This window comes from Austrofundulus limnaeus, unplaced genomic scaffold, assembly GCF_001266775.1.
Source record: "Austrofundulus limnaeus strain Quisiro unplaced genomic scaffold, Austrofundulus_limnaeus-1.0 Scaffold79, whole genome shotgun sequence".
Lineage (NCBI taxonomy): Eukaryota > Metazoa > Chordata > Actinopteri > Cyprinodontiformes > Rivulidae > Austrofundulus > Austrofundulus limnaeus.
In genome coordinates, this window is record NW_013952481.1 from 748,830 (window position 1) to 758,107 (window position 9,278).

The 9,278-nt window shown below is 36.3% G+C and overlaps 1 protein-coding gene across 1 annotated transcript in view; it reads right to left on the bottom strand.

Annotated features, from left to right (window-relative positions):
* The window catches only part of rassf9 (Ras association domain family member 9), a gene marked incomplete at its 5' end in the record, with an annotated part of 21,728 nt that overhangs the window by 7,609 nt on the left and 4,841 nt on the right, over nt 1–9,278 (bottom strand).

Below are 9,278 nucleotides of genomic sequence, written 5' to 3' on the forward strand. Positions count from 1 at the left end.
AAGTGCATTTTTTTGTTAGAGACTGAGAGTCCACTTTGTTAAACATTCTTTTAAAAATGAAAGTTTATTGATTTATTACACTTACACATTACTCTTTTATAATTATTAGTTGTAAAACGGTCACCAGGCAATATTATCGTTTATCGCAATAAATTTTGAGACAATTAATCGCCCAGCAAAATTTGTTATCGTGACAGGCCTATCGGTGGCTGTTCATTTCCTGGCTGCCTGACCAATATGAAGGATTGCCGTTCTATGAGCACTCAGACTTTTGCTTTGAGCGAGCTGGACTTGGTCTGCAAGTGGTTCTGCTGAGGCTTGCGGGCCAGCTGTGGTTCCTGGACTTTACTGGCCAGATGGAATTGATTTTGGAGAAAACTGATAGCACAGCTTGGCATAATTTGTCCACATTATTTGTCTGAATGGATTCGCCACATTGAGTTGTACAAGCGGACATTGGCTGATGGAAAATTGTTATTGTCTGCCTGGCTCTAAACATTCTCTTCTGTTCCCAAATAACTGATCACAGAATTTGGCTCTCCCCTACAATGGCCTTAAGCTGTTGGACTAATTTTTTCCTTGATGTATACATCGACTGAGAGTCTGCCCCCGCCCCCCCCCCCCCCCACACACACACACCCCAATCTGTGATCTGGTTCCTGGTGCAAGCTGACGGCCGCACAGAATGAACACAACATCCATATTCTGGACTATGGCTGCATGGGTTTTGGGACTCGATTCTTCTGGCTCATTTTTTAGATATTCACACAAGTGCATACAACAATCATGGTTTTAGATACATGCCCCCCTAAATCCACTAACTCCTCTGGCTAATAAATCTGCTCTATGCAGAGGGAAACACAGAGGTTTTTTTTAAACACCATAGTGTGCCACATTGTTGATATGTGATATTTTGTTTTTTTTCCTCATCATCCCTTGTGTGGTTTTTAGTTTTTTTCTTTTAAGGGTTGCGCCTCATGATGTCTTCATAAAGATGGCCCTTGCTCTGTGCAGGGTCAGTGGCTGCATGACCCAAACACCTGTTCTCCAATGTTTGTTATGTTCTGTCTTCTTCTGAATGGGTGTTCTGAACTATAATTTCATTGTGCTTTGTACAATGACAATAAAGGTCTATCTCATCTTATCTTATGAGAGCACATTATTGCTGTCTATGGACAGTAAAACTGAGTAAAAATGGCATTAGGTTAGCACCTATATAGTAGTTGGTCATGTCACAGTGGAATTCTGAAGACCTTACCAACCTCTGTTCATTCATTTGTCTGTTTTGTCATTTTTTTTCTTTTTTGTTGGAAACAATGGAACAGCAGGCTTGGATTGTCCCACTTACAATTTGTACAGACTGTTGCAGAGCATGACAAATCAATTTATCTGATTTTAGGGATGAATTTTTGACCTTTAAATCAAATCACACATTTTTGTAAACTATGAAAGCTTGCTGTCTAACTATCATGAGGAATAAACACAGATCTCTGATATAAGCTGAATGGACTCTACAGATTTACAGCTTTAACGAGAAGATGGATCCCATCACTCCTCATTTTTAAAAAAAATGTATCTCACTGCATGTTTTCATGACTAGATCTCATTTTAATGGTTTTTCATTAGGCCAGTGAACAGAAAACCACAGTTGCTCATTTTGTGCTCCCTGGCTTGATTCTATTAGAGTCTTACTCATCTTCCTACTCATCAGAGATGATCTCTAAATGGCTTGGTTCTAAGCTATTAAACTTCAAGGCTCTCATTAACTTTTCATCTGGACCGTAAAACTTGTTCGAAAATTGATCACTGATGAGTCGACGATATCCATTTTTTACGAACCTAATGGAGCACCGGTAATACTCAAGACCTAATATCCAGTCATTAGGTGATAGGCTCCAGCAATGCAGACAGCCAACAGTAATCAGATAAGTAGATAACATTGCCAAACCTTTCTGTGTGATTTTAGGATAAGGAATGATGTATCGTATTTTTGTTTATTTTATAGATAAGATCTTTGAATAGTCTCCAGTTTGTGGGATTTATTGAGTTAGCTCTGATGTACTGTAGCAGACTGCCAAGTTTCTGTCTCCCTGAGTGACTTATATTTTGGGTTAATGCCTCTAAAAGGCAAAACTAAATGGTGCAAATAATAATTTAATTACAGTCCCAAAGAAACCAAATATAATTAATATTTCATCAAGAGTCAAAACACAAGCTCTTTCTTTAATCCTGAACTGAAGACTGATTTTGCAGGTTGTAGGAAATGTTGGGTCTGTGGCTTGGAAACAAGGCAGACAGTATTTCATAAATCTGTTAACATCAATGAATTAAAGTGTCATGCTAAAATATACAATAAGTCCCGCTCAGATAGCGTTTATAATCTTTTAAGTGACAAAACTAGAATACATAAACATTAGGGAGTTTATCTGCTTCTGATCAGGAAACTTACTGACAAACCAAACACTCGAACAAGACAATCAGTGCAGCACTGCTGGGTTTTTCTTTTGCATTCTAAGCATGTATGGCTTTTCAAAAATGAAGAAGGGGATACAAACAAGAAACAACTGGTTGCTTTAGAAAAATAATGCATTTTGCATTTTGGATTTGAACCAAATATATAAAGTGTCGAAAGTTTGGTGTTCATCTGCACAGCGATAGCATGGAGGGCCTTTATCTTCTATAGATAAGCTTGCTTGAACACACCTTGTTCATGTTAGATGATTTTCATGTTTTTATTTTCAGGAGGAAAGAACTTAATATTGAATTATCTGACAGTTTGCAGATTTCACAGTACGATGCTCCTGTGTTTTGGTTCTCATGCAACATAAAAAATACACAGAAAGCATTATGTAAATCTGCTAGAAAATAAGGGCTCAGGAATGTGATACATGTTATGCAAGAGGTTGCTTAATTGTCATTCAGACCCTTGAAAAAGAGGGGCAAAGCAAATACCTGAGGAGTGTACGGGGCACACAAACCCTGTGGTCTTTCTGACCGAACTGTCTGACAAAGTAGTTCCAGTATTCCTAGAAAATGCTGTCAAAAACTGTGAATGAACCCAAAAATTGCCACACCTTTGTGGCACAACACAATCTAAGATGGCTAATTACTTATTTGTTTACACCCTAATACCAAAAGTATTTGTTCGAAACTCAAAGACGCCCATCATGTTGGATTCAGTCTGGAAGAATGTGTTGATAAATAAGAACAGAAAATGAATAACTATATCAGATACTGTATATCTAAACTGGAGAATAAAAATGTCTCCACCAACCTTAACAAAAGGTAAACATGTTCCTGCAATCATTTTCACATAGCAGTGGATTAAACAGGCAGACTGTTTGTGTATTTTAGTGAGGGTGACCCAAGGCCTCAGCTGTACAGGAAGAGGGTTCAGCAAAACAAGGAAACACCTGTGTTTGTCTTGAACCACAATCCCCAATCCTCAGGAAACGTCCTGCTGCCATGGTTTAATGGACAGAAGGAGGAAGGGGAATAATAGAATTCATATCGGCCACTGTTGGTTTGTTTAAAGCTCAATGTTGAAGTGAAAACAGTGTTAACAAGGTACAGTGGGTACAGCACTACTTTGCAATGTTCTAAAGACTAAATGTCATCTATTTAAGTGCTACAAACAGGAAATAAATAGTCATATTTCTCACGACCATGAGTTTTTGTCATGTTTACAAAAAAAAAGCAATATACACTGTTACAAACCAGAATACATTGAAGAAAAGCAGCTGCCCTCATACAGTAACTACTTAAATAACACTGTGGACCCATTTAAATAGTTTATTTTAATTGGTTCACGTTATTCAAATTGTACCCTGTGGGTTGATTTTTCAAGTAGACTTAGCATATAACACTGGGCACATAAAAAAGACAGTAGGAGTCTAAAATAAAATGCAAGTTAATTGCATTTTTAAGGAAATATTTAGGCCATTTTGAGATGTGTTTCTGTGGTAAATCTTATGTATTGTAAATAATGGTTTAACAGACTGAAGAAATGTGTATTACATTAGACAGGACAAACTTTGTGATAGGAGTTGTTGTAAGACACCAGGAGCCCATTTTTTTCTTGGCTACACTTGGTCTAGTTAAAAAGAAAAAAATTGTATAGGTCTTCTGGTTCTTCTCTAATGAAACGTTTCGTCTCTCCTCCAAGAGACTTCTTCAGTCTGAGAGTTTCAGGTAAAATTCAGGCTTTTAAGCACTGCCTCCATGTGGTCTAGTTATTAGTTTGTGTGGATTTAAAAGAATATTTCTGCTGAAATTTGATCTGAAACCTATGACAATAAAATCATATAAATACAAGATTAGTCATAATTTTATGAGAATAAAGTCAAATTATTACAAGATTAAAGTCGTAATGTTATGACTTCAATCTCGTAATGTTATGACTTTATTTCCATCTGACTTTAATGTCATAATATTATGACTTTATTCTCGTAATTTAAAAAAATTCTTATTGTGTGGCCCTAATACACCATCGTAGGAACCACCCATGCAAAATTGGCACAGTGCAATGTTTGTATGGTAGAATTCAAATATACCACTGTACAATTTTAAATATTGGAGCTGCTTTAAGTCATTAAAACAAAATCTGGAAGTGGAACTCAAACTTATTGTAAAATTGGTAAGAATTTTGTTTTATTTAGTTTTGTGTTGTAAATAACTATTGCTTGAACATATTTTTGTTAAAAAGGGGGCAGATATAAGATTTGTTTCTTCTTTCTGCTACCTTTCATTTTATTTAATTTGTATATAAATATTTTTTTCTTTTATCGTATTGTTATTTAGTTTAAAATGAAGTAAATACACTCTAAAAATGAAATGTTGGATTTACTTAACCATGTTATGTMACCTGGTTCCACTTAACTGAGTTGAGTAAATTCAAAGCAATATACCAGTTTTTTAACCAAAGAACATGAGTATGTTGCTTTGAATTTACTCAACTCAGTTAAGTGGAACCAGGTCACATGACATGGTTAAGTAAATCCAACATTTCATTTTTTACAGTGTACATTTCTCAAAAAATTTGCATCTGAACCAACTAAATGTAGATTTCATAATTTAAAACAAATTCCGTCATCAAAATTTCATAGCAGTTCATGCAAACACTTGAAGTTAAACCTTTACACCACTGTCAGTTTTGCTTACACAGTTTAATCAGTAGAAATATTATGACATTTCTACCAGATGTTCTACAGCTAGCTGCTGCTCATACTAGATAATATTATAATAATGGTTGGGTTTACTTAGACAATAAGTATTTAATCTTCTGTAGGTTAGATTTCCTAAAGTTTGCCTTTAAGTAGCGAACAGTGCTGTTTCCATAAATGCCCTTTCTGTATGAATAAAACCTAAAAGTGTTCTTTCTAACTCATAAAACAGTTTAAAGAATAAGATAAGTCCATGCTTTTTTATTTGTTGGACTTCTAGGAAATACAAAACTAAAATACACAAAAACAATAGGTTTTCTTTGTCATGGACATGACAACTGGTAAAATAAATGCCACATTGTGTGCACAATGGGTTAAAATATTAAAACCAAATAAGTGTAGACCTTTAGATTTAAACGAAAAAAAACTCCAAGTTTTGAAAATGTCATGCCTAAAATAATGTTGCATAAAGACAAACATTTTGATCTGGGAAATAAAAAATCCTAACAAAATAAAAGAAAAGTGTGTGCATGAGTACACTGATTGCATCAGAAGTGGTCCTGAAATAAGGGCTGTCACTGTTGGTGCTATTTGAAACATAACTCCGAACGCATCAAATGAGGGTGCCTTTATATGAACATCTTTAATAGATAAAAAAACAAAGCTGACAATGAAGTTATAATCTCCAACCCACGGTGGGAAATGAATTTGAAGCATTACTAACCGTGTTTTTATACAAAAAGTTCTTGTCACAATGAGGACATGCTGAATGACGCGGGACATGTTAGAGCTCAACATTTTACACTCGAGTAAAGCCGAGGAACCTGAGAACACTTTTCTGCCCTCAGCCTAAACTCAGAATTTCACAGGTAAACTGCAGAAATGTGGGAGGAAACCACTTAGAAAATGTAGGAATTTTAGTCAGAGTTTCCACGTAGAGCGATAAGGTCAAGGGTCCACTCAGCTGCCACTTGTAGCACCTCAAATACCCAGTTTATAATTCCCTTTTGTGCTGTCCATTTACCATATGAATGTTTCGACATCGAACAGCACGCAGGTGGTTTTAACAAGTCAGAGCAAAAAGCTGAATACAGTCTGGTGGTCTCAGTTGTCTCAGAACATAAGATAACGAAACTTATGTTGAAAAAAAAAATCACATTTTGGAACATCTAATAAACATTAAATGTCCATTTAAAAATAATTTTATATCCATACTGATCACCTGTTGTCACATTGAATGTCTTAGAATTGCACACTGTTTTTGTGCAATTCTGCACATCGGCTGCCAAAAAATATAACAAAATTGCAAATAGACTTGTGGTACATTTTCTTAGCCTGAAAGTTCAACGTCTCTACCTCCTATCTAAAATTTTAGTAAAAAAAATAATTAAATAAAATTTAAAAAAACTAACGACATGAAGCAACTCCTTCAGCAGACCTATTCAAGTGAGGGCCCACAGGCCAGAATGGAAAAGTTAATAAATAAAAATACTAATTTAAGATAAAAATACATTTTAAATCAATTGTAAAAGTATGGTGTGATTAAGACTGGGCGTTATGTCCTCAAATTCATACAACGTATAAAGTGAATCACTTCACGGTAACGGTATATATTATGGTAGAAAATTAGCATAAAAAGTAAAGTAATGCAGTTTTAAGAGCCCTTTTCTTTTTGCAGAAAACTGTAATCTTAATCGAACAAAAATAAAAGGTAAAAGATAATACTTGTTGTGTTCTATACTTAAGTGTTTCACCTTGCAGGACACCAGAATCTGCTGTAATTTTAGTGTCACACAAAGGTGTCTTTGGTGAGTAGCCAGGCCCAGAGTCTGATTCGGGTAACAGGATGACCCCCATCCAAAAGGCAACCAACCATTATCCAGGCTATGGAAGTACATGCTACAAGTGAAGGTTTACCAAAGATAAATAAATAGGTGTGATAGTGCCAAAAATACTTATTACGTTGCTGCTGGAAAGTTAAGTCCTATTTATTGTCCTCTCAGAACGCCAACGACGGACACAGCACTAATCATTCAATCTGTAGCAGTGACATCACATTAGGTCTTTATTTTTTGACACTGACATCTAATACAGCTTATTGCCACACATAAGATGATTTTAGAAGAAAAGTTCCCACTTTTAACAGGAATGACACCACATCATGATAAATTAATAAAGGACTTTTGGACCAGCATGAGCTCTATAGGTTGTACATGTATTGCCCAACAATCTACACCTTCAAAGCATGCTGGTCACAGTAGTGACATTTAAAAAGCAAAGTCAGGCCTGTTTGAAAACCTGATGACTGCAGTGGACTGAATGTTAAAAGGACAAACATTTAGAATTTTGCTTAGAGTAAATAATGAATGTTTTTCATAAATGGCATCAGTTTAGCTTAATAGCAAACAATTTGTTTGAATCTATAAATGTCAGATGAATCACAGCAAAGGACCAAAAGTCAAGGAATTATCCAATTTAAATACAATAATACTTCAAGCTCTGGGTTTCTTAATTTAATATAAAGACGTGCAATTTACTTAAGAGGGCATTTTACCTTTAATGTTCTGGTTATTAAAGTAGGATTTTCATGCATAGTCATAATGCCACCATCATTTTGAAAATTCTACAGGATACAATGTATCTTTCACAAGTCTACAGAAAATCTTTTAAGGATAACTTTGGAACAGTGGTAGTACAAATGTCTTGGGACCTGAAAGTCACAGGTTTGATTCCTCACCATGCCAATGTTGTGGTGTCCTTGAGCAATACCACAACTGCTGCCTGGGCCCTTGAATAGCTGCCCACTACGCCACTTATGTGTACCAGTATTAACAAACATACCATTCCACTTTTAAACTAACAACAGCGACAACAAACAACTCTAAAACACACATGTAGAGAAAAGTGAGAGGCTTTGGAAATCAGTCAAATCAAATTTAAGAGTCTGGGGACATGAAGCACCAGTTACGTTACAGACCTCTGCTTTGTTCTTATTATAGCAAATGTTAACAAGATCAGACCGTCATGTAAACAAGACAAAACCCTTGGTTGACATTTCCTGAACCAATGAACGCAGCTGTATTCAGACATACAGCTGCTTTATCCAGTCATACAAACTGGCTTGACCTGGTGGCTCTGTTGAGAATCGTAAAAAACAAAAGGAAGCAACTATTTAAAGACCAACTCGCATTTTGAAACTTGAACTCCAGTTTTCTTGCTGAAACATTTTGAAGTTTAAGTTTGAGGGAACAGAGAAACTACCAACTCAGTGGACAGAAGGCTCTTCCTTTTTGTTCTTATCTGAAGGAGGATGAGGGATTGTAGAGGAAATAGCATCACCTTTCTATCTGGATGTGTTGATCTCTGGGATGACTCCCACTATGATAGGCATCTGAGAACAGAGACACAACACACCCCTTTTCCTTCCTCTGTGAATCCACTTACCCTTATTTTTCTCATCCCCCCCAAGCAGTTCTGTCTCTTTAGAGCTTTCGAGCTAATCTTCAAATTAGCTCTAAAGATAAATGATGTGTTGTTTCTTTTCAGCACCAAGTAGCATCTTTTTTTACATTGTTTACTCTCACCAGGTAATTTTTTTGAACTGGGCTATCTCAGTCGCTAATGGGTCCTGTTCATAACGCTGTGAAACTACAGCTGGGACATGGAACAAGAGAGCACTACATCACTTTTGGGCCACACACTTCAGTAGCTGGAAAACAAAATCTTGAGGGCAATACATTACGTGGTCACATGTGTGTGAGATTCTGTGGAAGTGAAGAACAATTAACAAACGAGATGACCATTTAAGCTCTTTCACACAGTGAGAATTTAGAATTACCAACTAACATGCATGTTTTTGGGCTGTGGGAGGAAACCAAAGTACCCAGAGAAAACCCACACCGGCATGGGGAAATCATATAAACTCCAAACGGAAAGGCCCTGGCTGGGCGTCAAACCCGCAACCTTCTTCTTGATGTGAAACAACAGGGCTAACCACTTGTTCCACCCTTCCGACTTAAAGCAGTTCATGCACACACAGTTTTGTTGGTCTTTTTTGTTGGTCTTAATGTAAGGTCGAGGTAAATTTGTGACCTGAGTCAACCAGTTTTTTGGTGG